Source organism: Lissotriton helveticus, chromosome 1_1 (genome assembly GCF_964261635.1).
Source record: "Lissotriton helveticus chromosome 1_1, aLisHel1.1, whole genome shotgun sequence".
Lineage (NCBI taxonomy): Eukaryota > Metazoa > Chordata > Amphibia > Caudata > Salamandridae > Lissotriton > Lissotriton helveticus.
In genome coordinates, this window is record NC_136057.1 from 519,211,335 (window position 1) to 519,228,460 (window position 17,126).

General features: G+C 43.4%; 1 long non-coding RNA gene across 5 annotated transcripts in view; it reads left to right on the forward strand.

Moving 5' to 3' along the window:
• Positions 1–11,502: 11,502 nt before the first annotated feature.
• The window catches only part of LOC144770046 (uncharacterized), a 630,720-nt gene continuing 625,096 nt past the window's right edge, over positions 11,503–17,126 (forward strand). For 4 of the 5 annotated variants that reach the window (XR_013598779.1, XR_013598780.1, XR_013598781.1 and 1 more), the window contains exon 1: positions 11,509–11,637. This is a non-coding gene — a long non-coding RNA (uncharacterized LOC144770046). Of the gene's footprint in view, positions 11,638–17,126 lie in introns of all 5 variants that reach the window. The other variant, XR_013598782.1, reaches the window with a different exon arrangement.

Sequence of the window (17,126 nt, forward strand, 5' to 3'; positions counted from 1 at the left end):
GGCGGTTTGGTGGCTTGGTGGCTTGTGAAGTTGCAGCTCCTGCAGGAGAAGGGTCCTTTGGGGTGCTTTGGGATGGCCAGGAAGCAGGTTGGTAGTCAGGTGTTGAGTGCGTGGAGGGTGTTGGCGCCGTAGCGGCATCAGGTGTTGTAGTGTTCGTGGGGGCCAGGGGGTCTGGCACTGGGCGTGGTCCAGGCATGGATGGGCGCAGACAGGCTTGCCTTAGGCACATCTTTGGAGTGACAGCGGGGTGCCCGCTGCGCTCGTCCGCTGCACAGCTGTGCTGCGGTCGCCATATAAAGGGAGGTGGAAGGGAGGAGCGGCTTGGAGGCGGAGCGGGGAGGTGAATGGGCGAGCAAGAGGGCGGGGCCACAGGCGACGCAGCGGTGGGAAAATAGGTGAGGCAGGGGTTTACAGAAGGCAAAACAGGGGGAACAGGGGTAGCAGAGAAAAACTAGGGAGACAATACACAGGGCAGCAACAAAATAAGGAACAGTAAGACACGAATGCAACAATACAATACACAGGTCAGCAAACTAAATTATGAGCAGTAAGAAAAAAATGCAACAGAAGACAAGAATGCAGCAGTACCTCCCTACCGAGGCAGAGGGGCCTTGAACCTGTGGCGGTGAAAGCAGCAGGGACACACCGTCCGTCTGGTGGAGCTGTGCGGTGTGGGGGAGCGACCTGCCTGAAGATTTCTCACTCAATGAGTCCAAGCCTAGCAATGCCACACTGCAAACTACGATTCCTTCTCAGTTAATTAGAAGTATGGAACCGCAGGTGTGTGTGCCCTCTGTACCTACCAACAAATTAGAAACTTGGGAGCTCCTGGATAGTACCTCTTTCAGGCAGATTTTGGATTGCCTTAGACCTGGTTCTCCCAGTGACCCTATTCCCATCACTGTGCTTCAGAAACTCAAACAGTCCTCCCTGTTGCTAATTATGGAGTTGCTCAAAGCCTCCATAAAGGAAGCAATGGTTCCGTCAGCATGGAAGCATGCAATGGTTCTCCCACTTCTAAAAAAGTTGGGGGCACATGCATCAAAGGGAATTGCATTCGCAAATGGTGCGAATCGCAAAATTCGGCCGTTTGCGAATGCAATTCCCATTTTTGGGATGCATTAACATTTTTGTAATTTTCGCAATTTAAGAAATCGCAAAATTGCGATTTCTTAAATTGCGATTGAATTTAAGGAATCTCAAATTGAGATTCCTTAAATGCAATGCATCAAACTCTAAAAATTTGCGAATTCGCAGATAAGGGGAGGAAATTACCATGAAAATGACCTTCATGGTAATTTGCGAAAACTTTGAAAAATGCACTAAAGTGCATTTTTCAAAGTTCCATTTTACACACACACATGCCCTTGGGGCATGTAAGTGCGCAAAATGTACTTCTAAGCAGATTTCAGGGGGGCAACAGGTTGTCCTTTGGACACCCCTGCACCCTTGAAATTGCATTCTTAATTTGCGAATTTCTAATGGTGAATTTCAAATTAAGAATGTCTTTTCATTCATTCCTATGGGCCTCTAGGCCCATAGGAATGGATGGGGAGGTATTCCTTAATTGCGATTCTCAATTAGAGAATCGCAATTAAGGAATTTTAAGAAATCGCTATTTTTAAAGCGATTTCTTGATGCATTGCAGTTTGCAATTCCTTAATTGCGATTCCTTATTTTTCGCACTTAAGGAATCACAAAATGCAATATTGATGCATGTGCCCCTTAATGCCGACCCGCGCAACTGTCTAATTTCTGGTCACTCTCCTTGCTCCCGGCCTTTTCCAAAATTTTGGAAAAGCACATTAATCTTCAACTGACGTCAGTTGTTGAATCCCAAAATTTTGTGCACTGTCACAGTCTGGTTTTAGACCAGGCTTCTCAACTGAAACTATTCTGCTTGGAGTGAGAGAAATGGTATGTAACCGTGTTGACTCTGGGGACACTGTGGCACTCATACTCCATGCCGCTTTTGAAACGTCTCTCTTACCATGCTATTTCATGCTCTGGAATCTTTAGGATAACTGGTTCTGCACTCAACTGGCTTGCTGATTTTCTGACTGACCGCACGTTCTAGGTTTTTGTCCCACAGCCAGCCCCAATAATCATTTATCACCTCATGGGGTTCCTCAAGGGTCCATCCTTAGCCCTCTTTTGTTCAACATCTATGTCAGGCCTCTGGCAACGATTGCTGAAGATGCAGGGTTGTCCCTTTACTCGCATGCCGATGACAACCAGATTGTTTTCTCCCTTTCTGCTGAAAGGGCGTCAAAATCATCATCCCTTCAGTCTGGGCTGAGGAACATAGCAGGCTGGGTGCAAGCCAACCTGCTCAAACTCAATGGTGAAAAGACCGAGTTGCTGAATTTGGGTAAGGAAAAAGACCTATGGGAAGCGCAACACTGGCCGCCTGAATTGGGCGCTCTGCCCCAGCCTAATCTTCAGGTCCAGAATTTAGGTGTTTTAATTGATAACCAGATATCAATGAAGCAACAAGCGGTGAAAGTTTCTTCAATCTGTTTCACTATCCTCAAATGGCTCAGGAAAATCCTTTGGATGCTGCCTTTGTCTACGCAATGTACCGTGGTCAAGGCTCTTGTCACTTCTAGACTGGACTACAGAAATATTCTGTATCTACGAGTCAATAAGCATGTGCCACATAAAAGGATGTGCTACTTTGTAAGGTTCCTAAAACAGTTTCCATCTCAGGCTCTCTTTGGGATCTTCATTGGCTCAGGGTTGAGAATCGTATCAAATTCAAAGCCCTGAGCTATATGTTCAAAATCAAAGTTGGTAAGGCACCCCAATATTTAAATGCTTTAGTTCATCCTTACCTTCCATCACGTCTCTTATGTTCCGCCACTCAGGCTAAATTTATGGTGGCTAGGACCAGATTGTCGCGTACGGGCGGCCGGTCCTTCTCTTGTCTAGGTCCCTCTCTATGGAACTCCCTCTCTATGTCGCTTTGGACTGAAACTAATATATTTTCGTAAGTGTTTAAAGAGTTGTTTAATATGTAGGGCGCTTCCTTTCTCGTTTTGTTCCTATCAGGCGGCGCCGGGAAACACTTGGGTAGCTGTGTGCTTTATAAGATTAAAATAACATAACATAACATAACAACAGCACTGCCATCATATTAGGAGCCTCAGACTTCTACGCCACCACCAGAGATCCTAGAATCCTGGCGGCAGCAGTGGTCCATTGATGGTCCAACCGACACAGTCCTAATACAGTGGGCCAATGTGGGTTTAGCAGTCCATTGGACCCCAGAACTTGTAATATGGCCCTTTGCCCAGTTTATTTTCAAACCAGACTTTATGCCAAGCAGTGTTATTTCTTCAATATTAGGAATGAGATTGCTTTAAGCCTCCTTCACCAGTTGGAGAATGTCATTAACATACAGAGAGAATGATTTACGCAATCCAATCTTAGGACCCCTCTGATGGTGGTATTCATTTAGAATGCTAACTAGGGGTTCAACCACATGTCTATTACAAATGCAATTAGCATATAATAGATAAAATGCCTTAGTGGCATAGAGAAAGGTTACACAGCTTCTATTTTAGGGTCAATCTGGTGAGTGACAGAAAACAGTGTGCGTAATTTTTTTGCAGACGAGCGACCCAGGATACTTATGGATTGGTCTGGACGTACCAGCCACGGAGGCAGTGGGAGAAGTCTATTGGCAAGTATTTTAGCCAACATTTTGTTGTCAATATTTACAAGTGACAGTGGGGGGTATGAGTCATATTTCTGTGGAGGTCGGTTCGTAATTACCATCATCTCACACATAGTTGTAAGCAACATCCAATATGTAAAAATTCCTTATATACTACATACAGAAAGGGGGCACAAAGAGTGTCCTCCCCATGGGCTGAGCCCTTCTTCCAGGATTATATTACTGCTTACTGCTTTAATTTCCTCATACATTACAGGGGAGCACAGCAACTCATTCTGGTGAACCTCAAGCCATGCCAGGGTCACCCTGTTTAAATATTCATTCAGATCGTGAGGTCAAGTCAGTCTTAGAGGAATATAGCTCTGTGCAGAAGTCAGTAAGTGTGTGAAGAATGCCCACATTGGTGTTGCAAACTCCCCAAACCACTTTTTAGTTTGTACCATGACCGAAGAGGCCCTGGCAGCATGGATCACTCCAGTCAGGTTGCATTCTGGTCTATTATCATCCTGGTATTTACGAGCCATAGCAAAATCTAAAATTCAATATCACTTTTCTCAAAAATGTTATCTTTTTCATTTAATTAAGCATGGGCTGCCATATCAGTTTGGAAGTTTTTAATATGTTCTAATTCTTATCTCTCTGGTTCCATTTAATCAAATTGTTTGCGTAACAACCTGAGTATTCCATTCCCTTTTGATATGCATTCCCCTCTCACTGCTGATTTAAGAGCCTCCCATAATATTACTATATGTTGCCACCGACCCGAGGTTTTTGTCCGAAAATGTGGTATTACGTGCCATATATCAGTTAGAAAGGCAGAATCCTTATGTTCAGTGGGGTGCATGCTGTGAGTGCTATCAGGTATAGTTAGGCCTAGATCACAGGTGAGTGGTCCGATTTAAAAATTTACCAACCTATCACTATATCCCAGCCAGTTGTCAATCCATGAGGATGAATTGTGGTCAGCTGAATGAAGTGTGTATTATCTAGAGGTTGGCTTCAATGTCCAGCAGTTCATCTTGGAAGGTGATATCCCACATGGCCTCTTGCGCCCTAGAATGGTGGGCATTACCGCCATCTGCGTTGTCCAGCTCAGGCCTCAGCGTAATAATAAAATCACCTGCACATAAAATCGTATGTGGGATAGCAATGTTAAGTGTTTCGCCAGGGCTGTCAACCATTGGGCTATCTGTGTTTATAAGGTAAATATGTGTAGCGCAAACAATGTCCTGCATGTGCCGGAATCTGATCTCTGTTCCCACGCTACACCCAGGGGCTGAACCGGTACATCTCTTCTCACAAAGACTGCCATGCCTTTTAGGAAGGATGAAAAGGAGAAGAATGATATGAGGAGTATGAGGAGCAGTATGACTATGATGCCCACCGCTTGGCAAACAGGTCATTATTCACAGGTGCTATGTGGATCTGTTGAACTAGTACAATGTCAATTTGATGCATATTGATACGTGCAAGCACCTGTTGAGCCTCATACACCATGTTTTACTTCTACCAACCATTCTATCTCATTAATCTAATAGTACGATCAGCCTTAGTGCACTAACAGTTTATCAGCATGCATCATAGTCATAATTTCCCTATTTCTGGCCCAATGATGTGAAGATAGATCTGTGCAACTTGTACAAACTGCCCTGCTGATGTGAAACACTAGTGCCTCCTATCCCCAAAAAGCCACCCCACCCACATCAATGGAACCCCTTAGGATACCTTCATTGCAAAATAAAACATAATCTAAACAGTTAACACTATTACAGTATGGCAGTAGCAAACTCAAGCATTTAGGTTGTGAGACCGCAGTGGCTGTGCCATTTTCAAATGACCATAATATCTATCTTATGCCCATATTTGTCACTGGAAGCCTGCTATCTATTTCGACAAGGACACAGAATAACTCGTTCTAACTAGCTTGCAGTTGGTAAATCAGATGGTAACTTAACATTGTAAACAGGTATTATCTATAACAACAGATTATGTTAGATCCAGTAATAATTTATATGTAACCTCTATATCAGAGCCTTGCCAGAAATCCCAGGGATTATTATTCAAGAAGCCATTAATGGAAGGGGGTATCAAGTCACTCCGTGTCACTTAGGTGGGCCATAGGGGAGCTAGACGAAAGTTTCACAGTATTTCTTCCAGACATGGCCGGTTTGTTTATAAAATAATTCGCCTGCACAGGAGTTGCATAACATTGACTTTACTCTTGGTTGAAAAATGTAATCTGGCTGGGTACCATTGATAATAACGGGAAACATCATTTACTACGAAGGAATTACCCCGCATAACGTTTACCACGCGTCACTCACCACGAAAAGGTCTTTTCCACGCGTATGCTTTCAACGTCCGTCTTTACCACGCGAGTGGTATTCCTTCGTGTCGTTCTGCCTGTACGATCTGCGTGGGCTTGGGGGGGGGGGCTGGGGGGGCTAGGGGGAGTTGGGGGGGGGGCTAGGGGGGGTTGGGGGGGTCTCCCCCCCCAAAAAAAAACAAGCGGATAACAATAAATAAATAAGAAAACTTAAAAAACGAACAAGGAAATAGCCTCACCAACAAGGAGACGTGTACGTCATAATTGAAGTCCTTTCACAGTTTTGATAGACGTGTTTTGACGCTTGTTTCCGTGGTCGGTGGAAGAAAGGGCTGATGGGGAAAGACGTACAGGGGTCAGATAAGAATCTAAACTTTATTAATTAAGGTATTATTTAAGCGCATTATGAAAAAAATAAAAATAAAATGTAAGGGAATCTGTTGTTTTTAATTGTTTAAAACATCGATCTTTTCCTTCGTACTGCATGTAGCCTATCAGCATCGTTATGTAAATTTAAATGAGACGTGAGATGTTTCGTAACGTTCATTTTGCGGAGTAAAAACATGCGTTGTCAAATGCTGCGTGGTGAAGACACATGCGAACTAAAGTTCGCGTGGTAATGCCATGCGTGGAACTTGTCTTCGTGGAAAAATCATATATTCATAATAACTTTATTGCGTGATTTAAAAACCCATTGCAAGTACAGGATTTAGAAGGTATCAAAAAGTTTCATTTAAAATACATTTAAAAGTTTGTTTAAAAAAAAAGGGGGATAAGTAATATTCAGTGTGGGTAAGTAATATCCGATATGGGTAAAAAAGACGGTGAGGCATGCCAAGTCATTATACTAACGATTGACCACAGACACAAAAAGTTTTTTCGCTGCGTGATCCATAAATCTTACAAGGGCACAGTTTAATTTAGTGTTCCTCGGATCGAAGCAAGCTAGGACTGCTGCCCTACATGTTCTTATCATTTTTGTATTCCAGAGATACTTGAAGAGGGCCCGTCTTTCAGTCAGCAGCTGGGGGCAAAGACAAATGATATGTATTATGTCTTCTTTATACTCCCCGCAAAGTCGGCATGAGTCTCGTCCTTGCTCTCTTTTCCATCTTGGCAAATGAACCAACAAATTAAAAACTCCCAGTCTCAATTTTAAAAAGCTTAATTTCGTTCGTGCAGTGAAGGATACGGTTAGATACTGCTGTGGGATCAACAAGGAATACGATTGCAGAGTCAACCACCCGTGACTTCTTTTGGCTAAGCGTGCCTTCGACTATTGAGAGCTGTTTAGTGCTTATTTTCGCCAGTCTTTTGAATTCCTTCTGGGTTACATACATGCTCCAAAGATCCTTTAGGCATAGGATTGCTAGCCCTTTTAACCAGTAGTCATGGCCTGCTCGCCATGAGTTCGTTTCGAGGGTGGACCACAAGTGATGTCCAAGACTGCCTTTCTTTGATGACCTCAGTTTGTGACAACAAACAAGAAAAGTCATAGCCCTGGCAAGTGGTTGATGGTAAATTCCCAATTCCAAACTTATTTGTGCCGGTGATGTTTGGGTTGGTAGCTTGAATACAGATCTATATATTTTTGTAATGATTTTGTCCAATTGGCCGCTGTCCAGACCTTTTAGGACTTCGCTGCCATAGGTTAGAGTAGGGATGATTTTTGCATGTGCAACCTGTATTGTTGGTGCGAAAGTTGGGCCTTGTAGTTTCTTCTGAATTGAACCAATTGCAAAAGCAAGTGCAGCACCCTTCCGTTTTTGTTCTTCTAAATGGGATTTATATTTATCGTTGTTATTAAAATCTGGCTGGGTACTGCATGGCATATTACATATTCGTATCTCACGATTTCTGCTTACTTAGGATGAATTTCCGTCTAGCGTCTTGTACAGACTATGTCAAATCCAGATCGAACGTGATTGATTTGCCCTCATGCTGGATACCATTTCTGTCTCTTGCCATTTATAGGATTTTATTGCAATCTTTATAATTATGTTTTGCTATAATTGGGAAGAGTGGTGCACCCGGAGCTGAACTTTTGATGAATGTCCTATGTGAACGCTCAACTATAAAGACCGGAGAAAGGCTATCACTGCCAAATATATCTATCAACAATTTTTCTATATAGTGTTCAACTCAACCTATATTGATAGTTTCAAGAACTCCAACTATGCATAGATTGCTTCTTCTGGGCCTAGTTTCAAGATCTTTGTTCTTGACCATGACCTTTTCTAATATAGTCTTGATTTAATGTTGTTCCTTGAATTGCGGCTATGTGCTGTCTTTAATATTAGAAATGTGTCTTTCAGCTATATTGATTCTCACATGTTGTTTGTCCAATCTGTCTTTCATATCATTTAGTCTCTTAGTCAGTGAATTAATTTTGGAAATCAATAGCCACCAGGCTAGCTCTCATTTCTAACAGGGTCATTTTTACGTCTGGTAATTCTTTCATGTCAGTTCTGGGGTTACTCCCTGTCACAGCTACCTAGCCCATTTCCTTTTGCTGAGGTCTTTTTTTGGCAGCCTCCAAGGCAAGCTTCACCTGTGAAACAGATCTTGAATGTGGTGAATCACAGCAAAGAAAGGGCTGGTCGGTAGAAGGAGCATCGTGCACTGGTCTCAGACCCAGGACCAAAGGTGGTGATTCTTCAAGATGATGGGCACTCTTATAAGGCACCAAAACCAACTCACAAAGCTTTGCACACTGGGGCACCCACAGCTCCCAGTTAACTCAATCCAGTGCACAGAAAGTCACAGGCAGTATACTAAAAGGTTGTGCTCATCTAGCTTGTACCTCCCGATATGGCCACAAGTATCTCACAGTTCATGTGAGTAGGCCAAGCAGTCCGTTGTGAAACTGCCAAACACTCAGGGCCTAATTACGAGTCCGGCAGTTCTTGGATAGCCAGACTAGTAGCAGTGCGATGGTGGCGGTCTCCTGACTGCCACATTACGACACTGGCAGTCGTGTCGCCGGGGGACCACCAACTCCACCAGGGAACCACCATGTGGCGCGGCGTTCTTGAGGTAGTAATATGCCTGGCAGGACCACTGCGGTCCCACCAAGCATATTACAACTTTCCTCACCGCCACTGATTTCATGGAGGTCTTTCCTCCGTGAAAACAATGGCAGTAAGGAAAGAAAGGGTCCTCTTGTACCTCACTCCATATGGGTGCACACAGGGGGCCCCAGATGTGCCCCCCTGTGTGCATGCACCACTAGTTCCAGCATCACTTGGACTTCAAAGTCCATGCCGTGCTGGAACTTCCTTTGGCATTCCAATTGTGGTGCCTATTTTATAGGCACCGCCATGGGAGTGCCAAAGGAACCGCCTGCCAATTACTAAAAAAGTAAAAACACGGCAGGCAGCTCTTACGTGGGTTTGGTGGTGCGGTGATGGGGCGGTCCCACCACCACACCGTCAAACTCGTAATTGGGGCCTTAGTTGTCACATATGAGTGTATTAGACTGCTAAATAAGCAATCATTAATCGAGGATGCCATGGCACTTGGTATCAGACTGCTCTTTACTGGTGATGCATGGGCACAATGCTGCACATCTGTCCAAGTTCAGAAATCTGCAATCCCAAGCAGACCTCGAGGCACAGCTGTCACCGGGGGCCCAAAGGCAGGCAATACAAGTTGTCCCTCGCAGCTGGATTCATGCAAAGGATCCATTGGAGCGCAGCATAGAATAATACAGACAATTAGTAGTAATTACGCTGTCTTCCCTCATTGCGGAACATACTTCAACACCGGGAGCTGTACACCATCCAGCAAATCAGTATCTTTGTGCAGAGGTTCTCTATCTGGCAGCTCTCAACTCCCTCATGGCTCACACCCCATGTGGGCATCTAGTGGTGCCCAAATGGGTAAAACTCAGCTATGCAGCTGCTACAGCACTGTAGAGCTGAGGGCCGGGCCCTGCATCCTCTAGCTGCTGCGGACTGGGGTTTGGGGACTCCATGAGCACCTTATCATGCTTAGCATCCAACTACATGTCCGGCCCTCAGATAGCAAGGTCCATGACGCAACTCCAGGGTGGCATTATGTCTCCCAGTGGCTGCCAGCCACAGTGTTTCCTCTGGCTCCACTTCCGGTGCAGACACCTTCACAATCCCACCAGTCATTACACAGGCTTCCACGGTGTGGAGCAGGTCAGGACATTATATTTCCAAGTTGATATGCAGCTCTGAAATGGATGAATTTAATGGGTATTGACTCTAACCTCGGGAGCTTTGTTACTGAGCAGCCGACTTTATTAGTGCAAACTAGCGTTCACACGGTGTTTTTATTATTTCTTCAGGGAGGTGAAAGAATGGGTTATTAGAAACTCTCTTCCCTTAGACGTGTTTTACATATTGAAGGCAATGCCACAAGAATGCGGATGCTGATGATGATAGACTCAGCATAGTTTGAGATTCTGGATGCTGGAGACTCAGCTCTGACAGTATTTGTTATAATATGAGTTATTTAATGGAACATAAATGTTATTTTGTGTGAGTAGTATGCCTTGAGTGGTGTAATGAGTTCCAAGTTCTGTACTCAATTAAATACACAGCTGTGGCCTAAGGAGTCAGTTCAGCAATAGGCAATGAAAGTGACTAGCTGTTGTTGTCAAATCTCACCTGTGTTTCCTCAGGAGTGATAGGAAGGGAGTGAAACAAGGTCCCAACTTTCACCAACTACGAAGACCACACAACTAAGTCAATGCTATTCGAGGATGGGGGAAGAGGGGATGGGAAGAGGTCACACGGAGGCAGAGCAGATTAATATTCGGTGCCCAGAATTCTCTATATGTCGCCTGTATATAAAGAAGATAACAGGGGAATCAGCCTTAGTGTAATCCCTATATATATCATACAACTGTTCTAACATGAATTCACGCATATATAGAAATACCTGTAAGAATCCCTCCTCTATAAATTAGGTAAGTGACAGCATACACTGGAGTGGTATACAATCTATGAAAAGAAAGACCAAGTATAGGTTTTCAGAGAGAGACAGGTTATCTATAAAACCATTACTCCTATGTACATGTGTGTGGTTATATGCATACCTAAAAGCTTTCTGTGGCAAGCAATAAATAGGGTTTAATTGCAACGTTGAACTGCAGCAAACATAGACTATCCAAAGCCTGGAGAAAATATAATTATCCAATGTCCTCTTGTGTTTTCAACACTAGTAACATAGTCAAAAACAAAACTAACACCAAAAATGTGTACAACCTTTTTTGTAATTCTAGTACGTTTCTTAGCATGGCAGAAACATTGAATTGACGTTTTCTTTTCTTTATCTTGAATTTTTCAGAATAAGTATCACTGTGGCAAAAGTGGAATCTTTGCAATCAAGAAGAACATGTTAGGAAAATATGTGCACATATATATTGCAATAATTATTGCATTAGTACAGAGCACGTTACCACCATTGTTCTGGGTAGCCTTTTGATCATTTAAAGGTTTTTTTACATTACATCTTGCTTTTTATGCAGGAACCCTTTGAAAATGGAGCCGGAGCAGGGCAAATGCAATGGAGGATGCCGAGAATGGCGAGGAGAAGCCAACAAGTAGAAACCACACAGGAGGTGAAGAACGTGATGTGACAGTGCCCCAGAAGCAGAAAGGTGAGTGACCCTATGGCAGAAGATTGCAGACGTGACAACTAGAATGCAAAGCAATCTACAGTCTAGAAGGACTGCTTTTTGCTAGAAGTGCTCTACCCCTGTTGCATTTATGGCCAGGCATGCGGCAAACACAATAGTTGTTTCCCTAAGAGGAGGTAATAATGCAGCCTGAAAGTGGCACACAGCAGTGGTGATAAGCTACTGAAAAAAGCCTAAAAAAAGCCATTTTGTTCTAGGCCATCAGGTAAACTATATTTGCTTTGAGATCTACAGTTCCTCTCACAGTCCTACAACAATAGCCCCACAAACAGGAAATAGGCTGTCAGACTCTAATAGCACTGGCTTAGATTAATCAGCGAAGCTGGGTAGCTGATGCCAGCGAATTAAATTCAGCAAGCTTGTATGGAAGCTTAGAAAACACGCTTGGGAGGGAGTGGGGCAAGCCAAACTGCGACCAAATTTTTATGTGTAAAGGGCCACTTTATTGAAACAGGTGCATATCAAATTAAAAACACTCACAACCGCCTAACAAAACTAAAAACTCACTATACATCAAATAAACTGACCCCCTGCTCCCCCTCCCCACGATCCCCTCAGCCATTCCCCAACCCTGCCGTTCGCATAACAACAACATTACACAGTAGTGCAGTTAAAACTTATGCCCTCCAATAAAACCTAAATCCCCTACCTGCCTTTCTGCAACTGTAACTAACAAACGGCTACTCTGAAACTTAGCCTACCTGCCTACGCTTTCCTTGCCACTGCTCACAAACCTCCAACACTTAACCAATAACGTCTGCCAATACTGGCCAACTTTTGAAAACCCCGCCACCCAGGAAAACGGGGGGAAGGCTGGCTTTGCTGCCTCACCTTCTTTCTGCCCCCCCCCCCTTCCTCAAAGGGTCTAACTTTCTCAGTGGCTTTGAACATTCAGAGACCTGGCTAAAACTTCCCTGATTTTCAAGAGATACAGGTCCATGAGCATTCACAAAAGGTGAACCCCGTCCTCCATGAAAAACTCAACCATGTCAAAACAAATTTCCCTGTGGGAAATCCTACAAAAATCCAGCTCTCTGAAAAAATGAAACATCTCTGTGTTGAGCTTCCTCCGAGCTCTCTCCACTGACCCAGGATCAATGGCTCCCGCCATCCGAACGGGGGACAAACTCTTTCCAAATAACTGAACACCTGAGCCACTGTTTTTTGATCAGGGACAGATCCTTTTTCATACTCCTTATTAGTACTATCCCCTTCTCCTTAACCAGATAAGTTTCACCTAAAGGAAGGACCAAAATATCTGGACACCTACTTGCAACCAGTGAACCATTCAGGCAATGCATAAGTTCCTTCCATAGCATTCCCCCTTTTCCCCTCCATCAACGTGGCTCCGTCTTCATAGGGTGGTCTATGAAGACAGAGCCACCTTGACGGCTCACGCTTTGTGAAACTTGAGATAACCTTTGGGATTATTGAATAATTTACTGGAGTTTCTCCCTCTGTTACATACTGCGTGGTACTGATGAGCACGTTTGGACGGCTTTATACAGCAAATTGAGTTCACACCAGTGGCACACCATTAAAGGGTGCCCACCCATACTGTTGGGGTTACTTGCTTTCCTTGTAACTAAGTCTCACTTACCACCCCCTCCGTCCTGATGAAGACCCGTCCATGAGGATATCATTTACCCTGCTTATCGTTGGGTCGAAACGTCAACGACTTTCTCCCCGAGCCTGCACCTTTTGTCTGCCCCCTCCCCTCTTCCCTAAAAACGAGAACACGGATGAACTTCCCACTGTGGTACAGCAAGGAAGAATAACATTTTTTGCGAATGATATTGTTAGGGCAGGCTCATTGTTTTTGCTAAGGATTCATCAACCTTAGACCTACTAAAGCAAAGACTCTATTAGGTTCCTATTTCACCTTTTCAGACCTTCTTGGTCTTTTTACTCACAACAGCACTTACCTTCACTATATCCTTTGCACGCTACTTGATAGTAACCCCCTGTTTCAGATGTATAAATTGTACTTTGAATAACCATGATGATCATTTTTTAAGTGAATATTAAATAACGGAGCCTCTTTTTTGAGACACACCTAAGGTTCATGTGTGGTTTGTTGGATCAATAAATGTTTTGGGCTATTGTTGTCTCTGTTTATTTTCAAAATTTTCCATTGCAGGATTCAATCGGATGAGCAATAAAAGTAAAAATAATCTATTTTTCATTGAATATAAACATATAAACAACAAGGGAAAGGAGGGCCCAAGGGGATGTTTAGAGACCCAACACTGCTAGAGCCCCTTAATTTAACAGTAAACAAACACAGAGTAGCAGTGGGTCATGAACTAACCATCTCAAAAATATGTGTCTGGAAAACGTAGCACTCACCTAAGGAGACCTAACCTCAGAACTACGTAAAAATACGCTGTCTTAGTATGGAGTATCTTTCTTGTGTGGAAAAATACCCATCAGTTGCCGATCCTTGACGCCCTGTTCATCATCTGGGTTCTTCCATACCAGGAAGATAGGTTTTTTATAACCACTGGGGACAAAGCTGTTGTCATTACAGTGGAACCCTGTGGATATCAACTAGTATCAGGGTGTGAATGGACAACTGTAGAGCAGTGCAAGTGAGAAGTGAAAAGAAAGTGAACTGTGAAATGAACGGATAAAATTGGGTAGTAGAAAGGATAGGAACTTTATTAACACCTTAATACTCCCAAATCATTAAAATGCGTGCGATAGTAGTGGTTTCAACAAATAACCACTAGTACTTATGTGTAGTCGACATGTTTCTGCAGACTTAATTGGAGCCTAAAGGTATCCTGCTGCTTTCTTCAGGACCATAATCGCGACTGCTCAAAAAGAGTGTAAAAAAAGGAAAACTATCACCTGGGTATTTCAGTAGATCTTCATTCTCCTCTTAATTTTGATTTCCAGATCGTCATGGCAGGGGGAGGACGTTCAGACAGAAACATAAAAGGGAGACAGACAACCATAACAACAACCAGTCAGTTTGGTTACACTTTCCATTAGTGATGTGTATCAGTGATTGGATTTCAAAATCCCAATCTAGTGCCTCTCAATGACACCCCACTTTCATCACCATAAAGTGGCCACTCTCACTTACCTCATTCAGAGGAGAGTAACGCTCCACCCCACCTGGCCACAGCGCAGGTACATGGAGCCCCGCACTAGTGAGCAAAAAAACAGATTAAAAAGAGGGGTTACTTCAACATGTCAGTCAAACTGACTTCATAACACCACCTCAAGGTAGTAAACAGCACGGTGGTCTACTCTCAAGTTCTACTAAATTGTCAATTCTATTTGCCTGTTGTCGCTTTTCTTAAAATCAAGGCATCGTATTGCTATACATTCGTGTTTGATTAGTATCCTGATGCTTGCTTCCATCTACTTTAGACACAACAAGCTCTTTGTGCGCTAATTTTTGCTTGTGAAGTTTTGTCTCAAAATCTTTATTTAATACCTTAATTCAATCTGTTGCTTTAGTCTCGTTGTTTTTTCGACTAATAGCGTTCGTTAGTGCCACAGGGGAACTGCGTACGTTAGTACTCCACACGAGCCGCCTCGTGTTAGTGCATAATCACTCTATACGCAAATAAAGCTGAGCCTGGGACAGATTACTCACGGTCATGTTGAGACTTTCAATAACGGTCTATAAATGCGCCCACTCACCTTCCGGTCGGTACTCCGGACGTCCTTCTGGGCTGTCTCGGGGAGGTACCGACCGGGGCAGCCCTCGCGTATACATACACGGTCCCCACCCTAGTCTGTCGCGTGAGATGCGTCACGTCCGCGCGACTCACCTAGGGAATTCTGGGAAATGTAGTTATTGTGTTATAAACTACGACTAGATCGTTACTGCTGTAATGTATCCTAATAAGTGAACATTCCTAAACAACATGTCTAGTTCAATCCTATCTTAAGAATATTATAAAAACCAAAAAAGTTCTATACAACGATTTTCAACTAGAGTCCGATTTTTATAAGGACCCATGTTGTAAAAAGATTAAGCAAACTGTTGCGCTACTGCTCCCAACAACATTGTCAGCGAGGGCCAATCGTATGTTATAAAACTAGTATGGTGGTGGATAAGATGTAATTTATGTATCACCTTTTCTTTAATACATCACGGGGAGTCTGGAAATACGAATAGTTATTGCTCTATGAAACGTTCTCCAACTAGAATACGATTTTCATAAAGACCCAAGTTGTGAAGATTAGGCAAACTGTTGAGCTACTGCTCCTATAAAAACAGTCACCGAGGGCCAATCAGATGTTATCATACTAACGTAGTGGGGGATACGATGTAGTTTATGTATCACCTTCCTTTAATATACCATGCGGAGTCTGGAAATAAGAGTAGTTATTGCTTCTCATGTAAAAAGACTCTCTTCGATGTGTCCGTGAAAGCCGTTCTTATGCTATCATATTCAAATAGAATTTCAGCATGGCATATTTAGGGCGGACAAAAAAATATATATGTATCTCAATGACAGAACACAGTTCTCATAATGACATCCAAGGGATGTCCTCATTTAATCCCACTTTATCCGAATTCAGCTTATACACCCATTTCTGCTCAAGCCTGAACAGAAACATCGTTATGTCGGATACATGGTCTGGGATCACTGGCTGCTCAATCACAGTCCACTTAAGATCAGTAGGACCATGACCTACTTCTAGAAAATGATTCGTCATCTTCGTTGCTTGTCGTGGCATCTAATTTATGCTCCGAGATGCGAGTCTTTATTTTCCTTGTGGTCATCCCTACGTATCTCATATTGCAGGGTCATGTGATAAGGTACAGTAGATTGGCACAGTTACAGTTGGTGAACTTTAGCTGTAACCAAGGATCGTCAGTGCCTATATCGATGCTCGTGGTTTTAGAAGTTTGAGGGCACGCAGCACAGTTCCCACAAGGATGATGAACCTTGACTGCCAGCATGTCCCATAGTGTTCCCACTGCTCGGGGCAATACCGTTTTTGGTCTCGTATGGACCAATTGGTCCTTCAGGTTCTGACCCCTTTTCCAGGCAAACAAAGGTGGACGGAGCTTGTCAGCCTCAGTATTAAGGATTGCCCAATGCTTTCTCACAATTTGCTGAACCTTGTTAGATTGCGTGGAAAATGTGTTAACACAGGTTAGTCGATCTCCTTTTCCTTAGGGGGACATATTTCTAGCAGGCTCTCTCGATTATTATTGGAGGCTCTCTTTTTTGACCTGTGAATCAGATTTCTGGGATAGTTCTTGGCAACCAGATTAGCCTCTAGACTCTTGGCATGTTTCTCAAACAGAGATTTGGTTGAGCAGTTACGTTGTATCCTTAAAAATTGCCCAAATGGCAAATTATCCCGTAGGGCATTTGGATGGCAACTTTGATAACTCAATAAAGAGTTTCTAGCCATTGGCTTGCGATACAACTCTGACTGTAAGCCAGAGGCAGTAGATGTAATGAGCAAGTCTA